Genomic DNA, 9,826 nt, shown 5'->3' on the forward strand with positions numbered 1-9,826 from the left:
CCTTCATGGTGAGTTACAGTAACCCTTCATTCATGGATTTCACAATTCAGTCTTTAAAGTGTATGATTCCTTCCTGGACAAGTAATAGAAGAAAGAACAGAACATGAAATGTAGTATGTGGGAAGAGTAGCATTTCAGATAGAGTTCATAATTCTGCAGGCTGTAAAACACAGTGGTCCTTTTGAGATTTGACAGGATATTGAGTGAGAATAGTGGGAAGAGACCTACTTCTCTAAGAGTATGGAGGAATTGGACTGAGATAATAACAAAGGCAATAAAGAATTAACATGTATCGAATCCTTCGAATGTACTAAGTTCAAGGTAAATTGCTTTTCACGTATTCTAACAACATCCATTTAATCCTGACAACAATCTGTGAAATGGATGTTATCATTAATATTTTGATTTTATGCATGGAGAAACAAGTTTAGGACAAATAAGTCACTTGCACAAGGATGACTAATAAATGGAAAACCAGCTGGATGCCAGGCAGCCTAATGTTGAAGGTTAACATCCCACACCCACTTTATAAACAACTCCAGTACAATGAAGTTCCATGTACCTGACACCCATCTTCCGTAATTGTTAATTCACGGCCAGGCTTATTTTATTTGTCTCCTTCCTCCAGCATTATTTGAAAGGAAATCCCATGCCTCATGTATTTTTGTTTTTAAATATTTTAGTGTGCTTCTCCAAAAAAAATAAGAACTTAAAAATAGTCATGATACCACTACTTTACCAGAAAATAACAAGATTTATTTAATTTTATCCTCCATTCTGTCAGTATTCAAAGTTCCAGTTGTTGCATTTTAAAAAGTTTACCTTGTCTATATTAAAATAAATTTTAATGTATGATACTATGCATTATAGCACATATAATGCTGTGTATAACTACCACAATCAGAATATACAGTAGTTTGATTAACACCCCCAAACTCCTTTGTATGTCCCTTTATATTTCCATTCTTCCTCTACCTGTAACTGCTGCAATAACCAGTCACTATACTTTTGTCTTTTCAAGAATGTCATACAAAGCAGGTCTCCAAAATATATAATCTTTTGAGATGAGCTGCTCTCAGCATAATACCTTTGCAGATAATCCAAATTATTGTACGCATTAACGGCTCATTACTTTTCACTGAGTAGTATTCCATTGAATAAATGTGCCAAAGTTTGTTTATCCATTTACCAGATGAAGGACATTTAAATTGTTCTCAAGTGGAACTGTTGTAAACATTCCTACACAGATTTTTTTTTAATCAACATAACATTTCATTTCTGGACATTATGGTAAATGTATATATAACTTTATAAGAAACTACCTAACTTCTTTCCCAAGTGGCTGTATCATTTTGTATGCCCCAAAGCAATGCATGACAGTTGTTTTTTTTTTAATTTTAGCCATTCTAGTACACAGACAGTAGTATCTCACTGTGATTTTACTTTGCTTTGAGCATGCGCTTATTTGCTATTTATACATCCTTTTTGGTGAAGTGTCCAAGTATTTTGACCACTTTTAATCGGATCGTTTGCTTTCTTCCTGTTAGGTGTTGAGAGTTTATATCTTTTAAATACAAGACTTCTTCTTGGCCATTGCAAATGTTTCCTCTCAGGTAAGCTTTAAACTCAGATAAAGTGAGTCCTCCATTCCTTTTCATATGTTTCAGCTAGTGTTACTTTGCTTTCCCATATAGCTTTGTATAAGCTTGTCTGTACTTACAAAAAAATGTCCTGCAAGGATTTTGATTGGGATTGTGTTAAATCTATAGGTACATGTGGAGGAGAATAGGCATTTTTAGTGGATTCAGTTTTCTAATCCATGGACATGGTAGTCTCCATTTCTTTAGGTCCTCTTTTAGTTCTTTCATTACTATTTTGTGATTTTTGGCACACAGATCCTGTACATGTTTGTTAGAGATATACTTAGGCACTTAACTCTGTGAAGTGGGTGTGTTACACTAGCTTATAGGATTGCCGTAACAGTGCTACAGAAGGCTTAAATAATAAGATATTTACATTGTCTCAGTGTTCTGCAGGCTAGAAGTCTGAGATCAAAGTGTCAGGAAGGTTGATTTCTCCTGAGGCCTCTCTCCTTGATGTGTGATGGCCGTCTTCTCCCTGTATCTCCAAGTGGTCTTTCCTCTGTGTGTATGTGTGTCCTACATTCCTCTTCATATAAGAATACTGTTGAATTAGGGTCCAGTCTAATGAGCATATTTTACTTTAAAGATTCTCTGTAAATACATTCACATTCAGGGGCACTAGGAGCTAGAACTGCAACATATTTGGGTTAAAATGCTATTGCTTTTTCAAATTTTAATTTACATTCTTAGTGTATGGAAATATTATATAATTGATTTTTGTGCATTGACCTTGTATTCTGTGATCTCACTAAACCCACTCATTAATTCTAAGATTTTTTTGTAGATATCTTGGAATTGTCTAGTTAGATGATCATGTCCTCTGTGATTAGGTAGTTTTGTTTCTTCTTTTCCAACTCATAACTTCTTTAAGTTGCCTTATTACATGTACTAGGACTTCCAGTATGACACTAGTGAAATGGAATTCTCTTGCTCACAACCTTAAAGAGTGTTTGTTTTATAGCTGCCTTATATCAGGTTGGGGAAAGTTTACTTATCTTCCTATTTTTTGAGAGTCCTTTTCTTAGATGAATATTGAACTTTGTCAAATATTTTATTCTACATCAATTTGTATGACCATCTTGATACTATAATTTCATGGACCAGCTATATTATCTGGCCAATATCTTTGTGTGTGTATGTGTGTGTGTGTGTGTGTGTGTGTGTGTGTAGAAGAAACTGGAGTGTAGGCCAGAGGTGCAGGGCAGGTGAAAGGATTCACCAGAGACAGAATAAGGAACAGAATAGATGAACTTACTGAAAAACACTGTTAAGGGGCTCAGTGGGCAAAGACAGGAGAGGTCTGCTGTACCATGTGGTCAGCTCCCTGACTGGGGATCAAACTCAGGCCGTAGAGGTGATCATACTGAGACTTAACCCCTAAGCTACCAGGGAGGTCCCTGTTCAACATCATGAGTTCACCCTGAGCAGATGACCCAACTATCTTATGCCTAGATCTTCAACCTACAGAAATAGTGAGATAATAGACTTTTGTTATTTCAAGTTACTGATTGTGGTACTTTATATTAGAGTTACAGAAAGCTTATATATGACTGAACTAAACATTATTTTCTCAGGGGAAACACTTTTTAGCCATCTCTGTCTCCAATAACTCAGACCTATTAAGCATCATAATTCTGTGCTGCATCTTCTTGGCATTTATCATAATGGGTATGACTGCTCCATTTTGTAATCATTATTCTGTTTCCTGCCTGATCTGTGAACTCTGAGAGTCCTGGAAGGACATACTTCTGGCACCTTATTTAGTGCTTTTCTAAATTTGGTGATTATTTTTGCTATTACAGACAGCACAAAAAAGGAAGCTTCTTGTCCAGTCTCTATGAATATAGGTTTAAAATTCTTTAATAAAGTAATAACAAATCACATCTAATATTTATTTTAAAACCTGAGGCAGATGCAAGGGGCTAAGTCTCAGCACTATGATGCTATCTGTGGCTGCTGCAGCATGAGATCATTCCCCGGCCAGGGAGCTGACCCACATGGCTCAGCAGACCTCTCCTGTCTCACCCACTGATCTCAGCAGTGTATCTCAGTTAATCTGCCTGTTGTGCTCCCCTCTGTCTCTGGTGAATCCTCTCAATACCCCCTCCCCCCCAATCCCATCCCGTACCTGTGGCCTATACCACAGCTCTTGTATGCATAAAGAAATATGTAAATCTTTTTTTATAACAATAGTTTATTTTTATATCATTTTGTGCCCTTTTCCATCTCACTTGTAATCCCCGTGGGCTTCCCATCACCGTAGTCATCACCATAGTCCCGTGCACGTCCCTCCCCTCCATTTTTGATCCCATTACCCACGCCAACCCTGTAAAATGTCTCTGGCATATAGTTGTTCATCATTATTATTTTTCATAAATAAATCTTAAAAAAAAAAAACTACTGACACTTCTCACCTCTCTACCACCACTGCTCTTCTCCTAACTGCCATCTTCTCTCACTTGAATTCTGCAAAAGCAGCCCACTTGACTCTGCTTCCATCCTTGTTCCCTGCAATGTGCCCTCTACCCAGCAGCCAGGGTAGCTCTTTAATAGCTGCAGCCACACCATGGGGTTTCTTTACCCCACTTACTCCTGCTGGGTCTCCCATCACCCTTCTGTTCATCCTCTGCCCTTTTTGTATGTGAGCCCCGGCAAGGAGTCAGCTGGACTATTTACTAGCTTCCCCTGTGTCTAGAGTGGTACATATAGTAAAAGAGGTAACTATTAGCTCCCAGAAAAAAATACACATGTAAGAAAATATAATCATAGATCGTGACTGGTGGCCTCCGGAGGGTGACTTGTCATACTTCCTTAAATCCATTTGGTAAGGACACAGAGAACGTTGTTAATATTGACCTCACACAAAGGTGCTCTGTTATTCCAACAAATGGGCGTATTTGGAAACAGGACAACAACAGAGCAGACAGATTGGAGAGTGCATCACGATGAAATGAGACCCCCATGCATGTCCATGAGTCCAGGGCTGACAAGTCCCTGAATAACCCCTGGAGTTCACCCTCCCGGTTCCACCGGAGGAAGAAGCATTTCCCTGGGAGATGCAAGATCTGTTGGACCCTGTATGTTGCTGATGAATGCGTGTGTGATATCTTCCTTCCTAACCCCCAGCCTCATTTAAATAGGGGATCCACTGGCATCTTATTGGGAAGATGACCTGGGAAGAAGCTGACCTTATCACAGGTGGCTCTTAGTATCACACTCGAGAAACACTAAACTTAGGAAATCCCCGATCCTGTATGGAGACAGCTAACAGGCTGCCCAAACTTTGCCCCACAGGAAGACAAATCTTTAATTATCCTGGTTTGGAAACAGATCTTCTCTGGGGAGAGAAAAGAGACCTAATTATTCTGCAGGGTCTCTGGAGAACTATGTCTCTAAGTCTCTCCAGAGAGTCACTGTCTTTATAAACAAATCTTCCTTTTATAAACAAATCTTGTGCTCAGGAGAAAAACACTAGCTCTAGCTTCAAAGGCTGTTTATTGTACACATTTCCTTGAAAAGAGAGTCCAAAACACCACAACAGGCTCTCCCTGGCGGTGCAAGGGGCTAAAGAGCAGCAGTTTGCAGCTGTCCGCAGCCACTGCAGCAGGAGTTCAATCCCCCACCAGGGAGCTGACCCACACGGCGTGGCAGACCTCTCCTGTCTCACCCGCTGCTCGCCTTCAGTAATGTGTTTTAGTAGATCCACTTGTTCTATTCCCCACTCTGTCTCTGGTGAAGTTTCTCACTGCCCCCACCCCCATCCTGCATCTCTGGCCTGTACCCCAGTTCTTGTACGCATAAACAAATAAATGTTTAAAACAACACTACCACCACAACATAATCACCAATGCCTATATCAAAAGCGTGGAACATAAAAGGGCTAACACCGTAACTGTCACAGCAAGGAATTCAAATACATTTTAAAACGTATTTAAGTACATGGTAGTTTAAATGCCTTATTTAGAAATATGGAAGCAAAAGACACCAGAAGAAATAGTTAAAAGACCTGAAAGTAGCTGTGTCTGGAGAAACAGAATTAGGTGAGGGGTAGTGGGGCTGGTTTTCTTATACTCACAGTGCTGCCATTTCACGCAATGTTCTCATTGCCAAAGCCAGTGACGTGACCAGGCCGGGCTTACTTGGCCTAAGGGCAACACTGGATCCCACTGATTATCCCCTCAACCTTTCTTCACATCACACTTCTCTGTCTACTCTTTTTCCTTTTTAAAGATTTATTTACTCATGCATACAGAACTGGGGTACATGCCAGAGATGCAGGGGCGGTGAAAGGATTCACCAGAGACAGAGTGGGGAGCAGAACAGGCAGATCGACCAAGTACGCTGCTGAGGGGAGCAGCAGGTGAGACGGGAAAGGCCTGCTGCGCCATGTGGGTCACCCCTGGGGGTGGGGATGGAACTAACACTGAAGGCTGTCCGCTTGTAGTGCTGCACTTTAACCTGTTACTCCACCAGGGAGGGTCCTGTCTACTCTTTTTCATCTTTGCTAGTCTTTTTTAGTGGGCAGAAGGAGGGGCACCCAGGAGCAAACCCAGAAACCTGCCTGGTCGACATGGGTTCTGCCATTTGCGGCAGACCTCTCCTGACCCGCCCGCTGCTCCCCTTAGCAGTATATTTCAGTAGATCTGCCTGTTCTGCTCCCCACTCTGTCTCTGGTGAATCCTCTCATCCCCTGCACCTCTAGCCTGTACCCCAGTTCTGTATGCATGAATAAATAAATCTTCAAAACAAAAATACAATGGTCAATTTTCTTCGTCCACCCTGAGCCTGCGACTATCGTGTGACCGTGACTGAGAGTCACACCAGCCACGTAGATTGGTGTCACTTGATTTCAGGATCGTGAACCTGAGTGGAGCCACAATGCTGGGGTAGGGTTTCCCAAAGCCGCCCTCTTTTTTCCTCTCACAATATTCACCATCTTCTCTGTCATCTTAACCTCTAACACCTCTTCCTCCATCCTCAGCCTCAGCTGATGAGTTTCTTTTTTTCCACTGAAAAATTTTGAAGCAATAAGAAGAGAATTTCTCAAGACCCCTTGTACTGCTTCTACCCGCCCCCCCAAGACTTCACACCCACATGCTCTGCCTCCCCCCCTGCTACCATTGACTAATCCTAATCTAAAATCATTCTTTCTACTCGGGCACCAGTCACACCTTCTAACATCCAATCAAAGATAGATCTCTAGTAATTCTCCCCTGGCATTCTTAAAAAAGAAAGGAAAAACTTCCTTGTCTTTGTTTCCTCTGCCAATTTACTCATTCTTTATTTCCCCCCTACCTTTGCAGCAAAGCTCCCTCCAAGAGTTGCTTCCAGGGAGCAGTGGACAAGATAGGAGAGGTCTCCTACACCATGTGGGTCTGGCCAGGGATTGAAGTCATGCTGCAGTGGCTGCTGATAGCTTCATAGTGCTGAGACTGCAACCCTTGGGTCACCAGGGTCACCCCCTCCCTTACCTCCTTAGACTAAATCTAATCATGTTTTTCTCTTAATATTCAGGTATCAATAAATTTCAACCAAGAAACCACACCCACACAGATTAAGAAATAAAATGTAAAACAAAACAAAACAGCAACATTTAATTTGCTTCTATGCTCACTCCCATTCACTGCCTCTCAGAAGTAACTGTCCTGGGATTGTTACTAAATCCGAACACTAAGTCCCCACTTCTTGCTCAGCAAGCAACTTTGGGAGGTTTGAATGGATAAAGGGAGTGGAAGGGGCTGCCATGGGAGCGGGACTGGTAAGCTGATGATCCCTTATGTGATGATCCAATGATGAGTCAGGACACACCCAAAACCAGTCACGCTAACCAATGATGCCTGGAGTATAAATAGAACCTCGGGCCCCTCTCTCTGTGCAGTAGAGCTCTCCCGTCTCACCTGCTGCTTCTGAGCAGTATATTTCACGAAATCTGCCTTCTGTGTTTTCTTTCACCCTGTGCCTCTAGCCTACACCCTGATTCTCCCCCACAATAGTAATTGTTACCCAGACCTCACACACCTAATTATTGTCACCTTTTATAGGAGTTTTCCTGTACTATCACTCATTTGTGTCAGCTTCTTTGGCATTGCTTGTGATGGCAGTTGTTTGTTCATTTTCACGACTGACTAGTATTCCACGGCATAACTCGACCAACTTTATTTGCCATTTCTAGTGATGATATCCATTTGGATTGCTTGCAATTTGTAGCTACTATAAATAGTGCTCCATGTACATAATTGGGCGTGTGCTTTTGTGCTTGTATTTCTGTTGCATGTATCTGGGGGCGGGACTGCCTCATACTAAATACACAGACATGTGATTGTAATAAACACTGACAGTTTTCTCAAGGGGTCATGTTAGTTCGCACTACCCCAGGAGTCACGAGAATTCTTTGAAATTTGTGGAATTTTCCAAGACCATTAATTCTGTTTGAAGCATTCTCATGTTTTTCGTATCCTGTATTCTGCTTTTGTTCATTCATTACTTTTCTAACTTTGATAAGCACAGTTTAACCATTACCTTAAGCTCTTTGTCAGGCAAGTTACATGATTCTGCTAGATTTAGATTCCTTTCCTCATTTCTTTTGCTTCATCATTTTTAGAATGTTCCTTGCTTTCAGATTATGAATTAAGATAGAGCTTTCTCTTCTTGGCTTGGTGAATTGGCCTTGTATTACATGAGTTGTAGGACATAATCCTGGGTTTACCTGGGATCCTTGGTGTCCACTGTTTCACAGACTGATGCCTTAGTCCCTGTTCATATGTCTGAGGTTCTGGTGCTCACAGGGAATAAGAGGTAGGCGCTGGGGCAGCTCGGTACCAGGAGGCTGCAGCTAATGAACCCCAAGAGTTCATGCTTCCTCATGTGCCACGGAAGCCCACATTGTGTGTGTGTATAAGTTTCATTTGCAATGACTCCTCTACTCTAGATCAATTCCTTAATGTAATTGTCCCAGATAACCCTGGCTAGTATCAACCTTTCAGCTGTATTTCGGCTCTGGTATGTGGATACTCTGACAGTAGACTTTCCTCTCAGGGATGTGAGCAGGAGCAGAATAGTCTGAGAGTTGCTTGTTCTTATTGTGGACAGGCTCTGTCCTAGTTCTGGTTACAGGTCCAGGATGGGAGTGTGTTTCTTACGCTTTGCGTGTGCCTTCCACAAGAGTGCCTGCCTCCCTTCAGACTCTCTCAATTCCCCCTTCAATGATCATAGCACCAAGAGGGGCTACAGTCTGGTTGCTGCGGGGTAGGGGGTTTGGAGGTGATAGGAGCTTGGTTGTTCCCTTGGCCTTTCAAGTACTGAGACTTACCCTGAGGGGCTGGCTCTTGTCAGTACCCAGGAGTTTTGAGCTCAAGTTACTGGCCTTTGTGCCTTATAGAGTTGGTATCTTGGCCTGGCCCCACAGGTGTGAAGTGGATGCTTTGTGTAACATCACTGTCAGCTATAGAGCAGAGCTGCTTCCGTGTGGAAACACAGGTGGACTGGTCTAGTCTTCCCCAACAGTTGGGCTCTATCCATTCACACCTAGGAGTCACAGTCTGGAGCTGACGATCATGACCTTACACTGACCCCACTGGCAGAAACCAGGTATGTCCACTGCCCCGTAGCGTTCCACGTCAGGGGTAGACACTGCACTGCGCAGTCCCAGTAACTGCTCTCACCTGCAGTGCAGTCTTTCTTTGCAGCCATCCACTGCTCCGGAGTTCTGTCTGCGCTTAGAGTTCTCTGGGGGTAGAAACCTCATTACTGCACTCGATTCTGCACAACTCCCTCTGCAGTGCAGTCCTGGGATCCTAATGTCCCCGGTGGAGGCTGAGACCTTTAGAAGGCAACGAAAGAGGGGCTCCACAGAGCAACTGGCCTTCCCTTTCATTGCACACAGGCGACGCTCTAAACGCATCCCCATTTCCACTCTGCCTCTCTCTCTGCTGTGCCGTCGCTCTTTATATGACTTGGAAACTATATTAGCTGTCTTTCCTGTTTTGCACACTAAAAATGTATTAAAGTTCATGAAAGGTCTTATACGCTTCGTCTTGATGTGGCGGATGGCAGAACCTGTTTAGAAGGTTCTGGGGTGCCCCCCCCCCCCGCCCTGTAACAACCCGACTTGGAATGAGCAGGCCTTGTTCAATTTCTAGCTTTATTTCTTGCCAACCATGCAGATCCCATCCTCAAAGCCCCTC

Source organism: Condylura cristata, unplaced genomic scaffold, assembly GCF_000260355.1.
Source record: "Condylura cristata isolate star-nosed mole 26May11 unplaced genomic scaffold, ConCri1.0 scaffold00018, whole genome shotgun sequence".
NCBI classification, from domain to species: domain Eukaryota; kingdom Metazoa; phylum Chordata; class Mammalia; order Eulipotyphla; family Talpidae; genus Condylura; species Condylura cristata.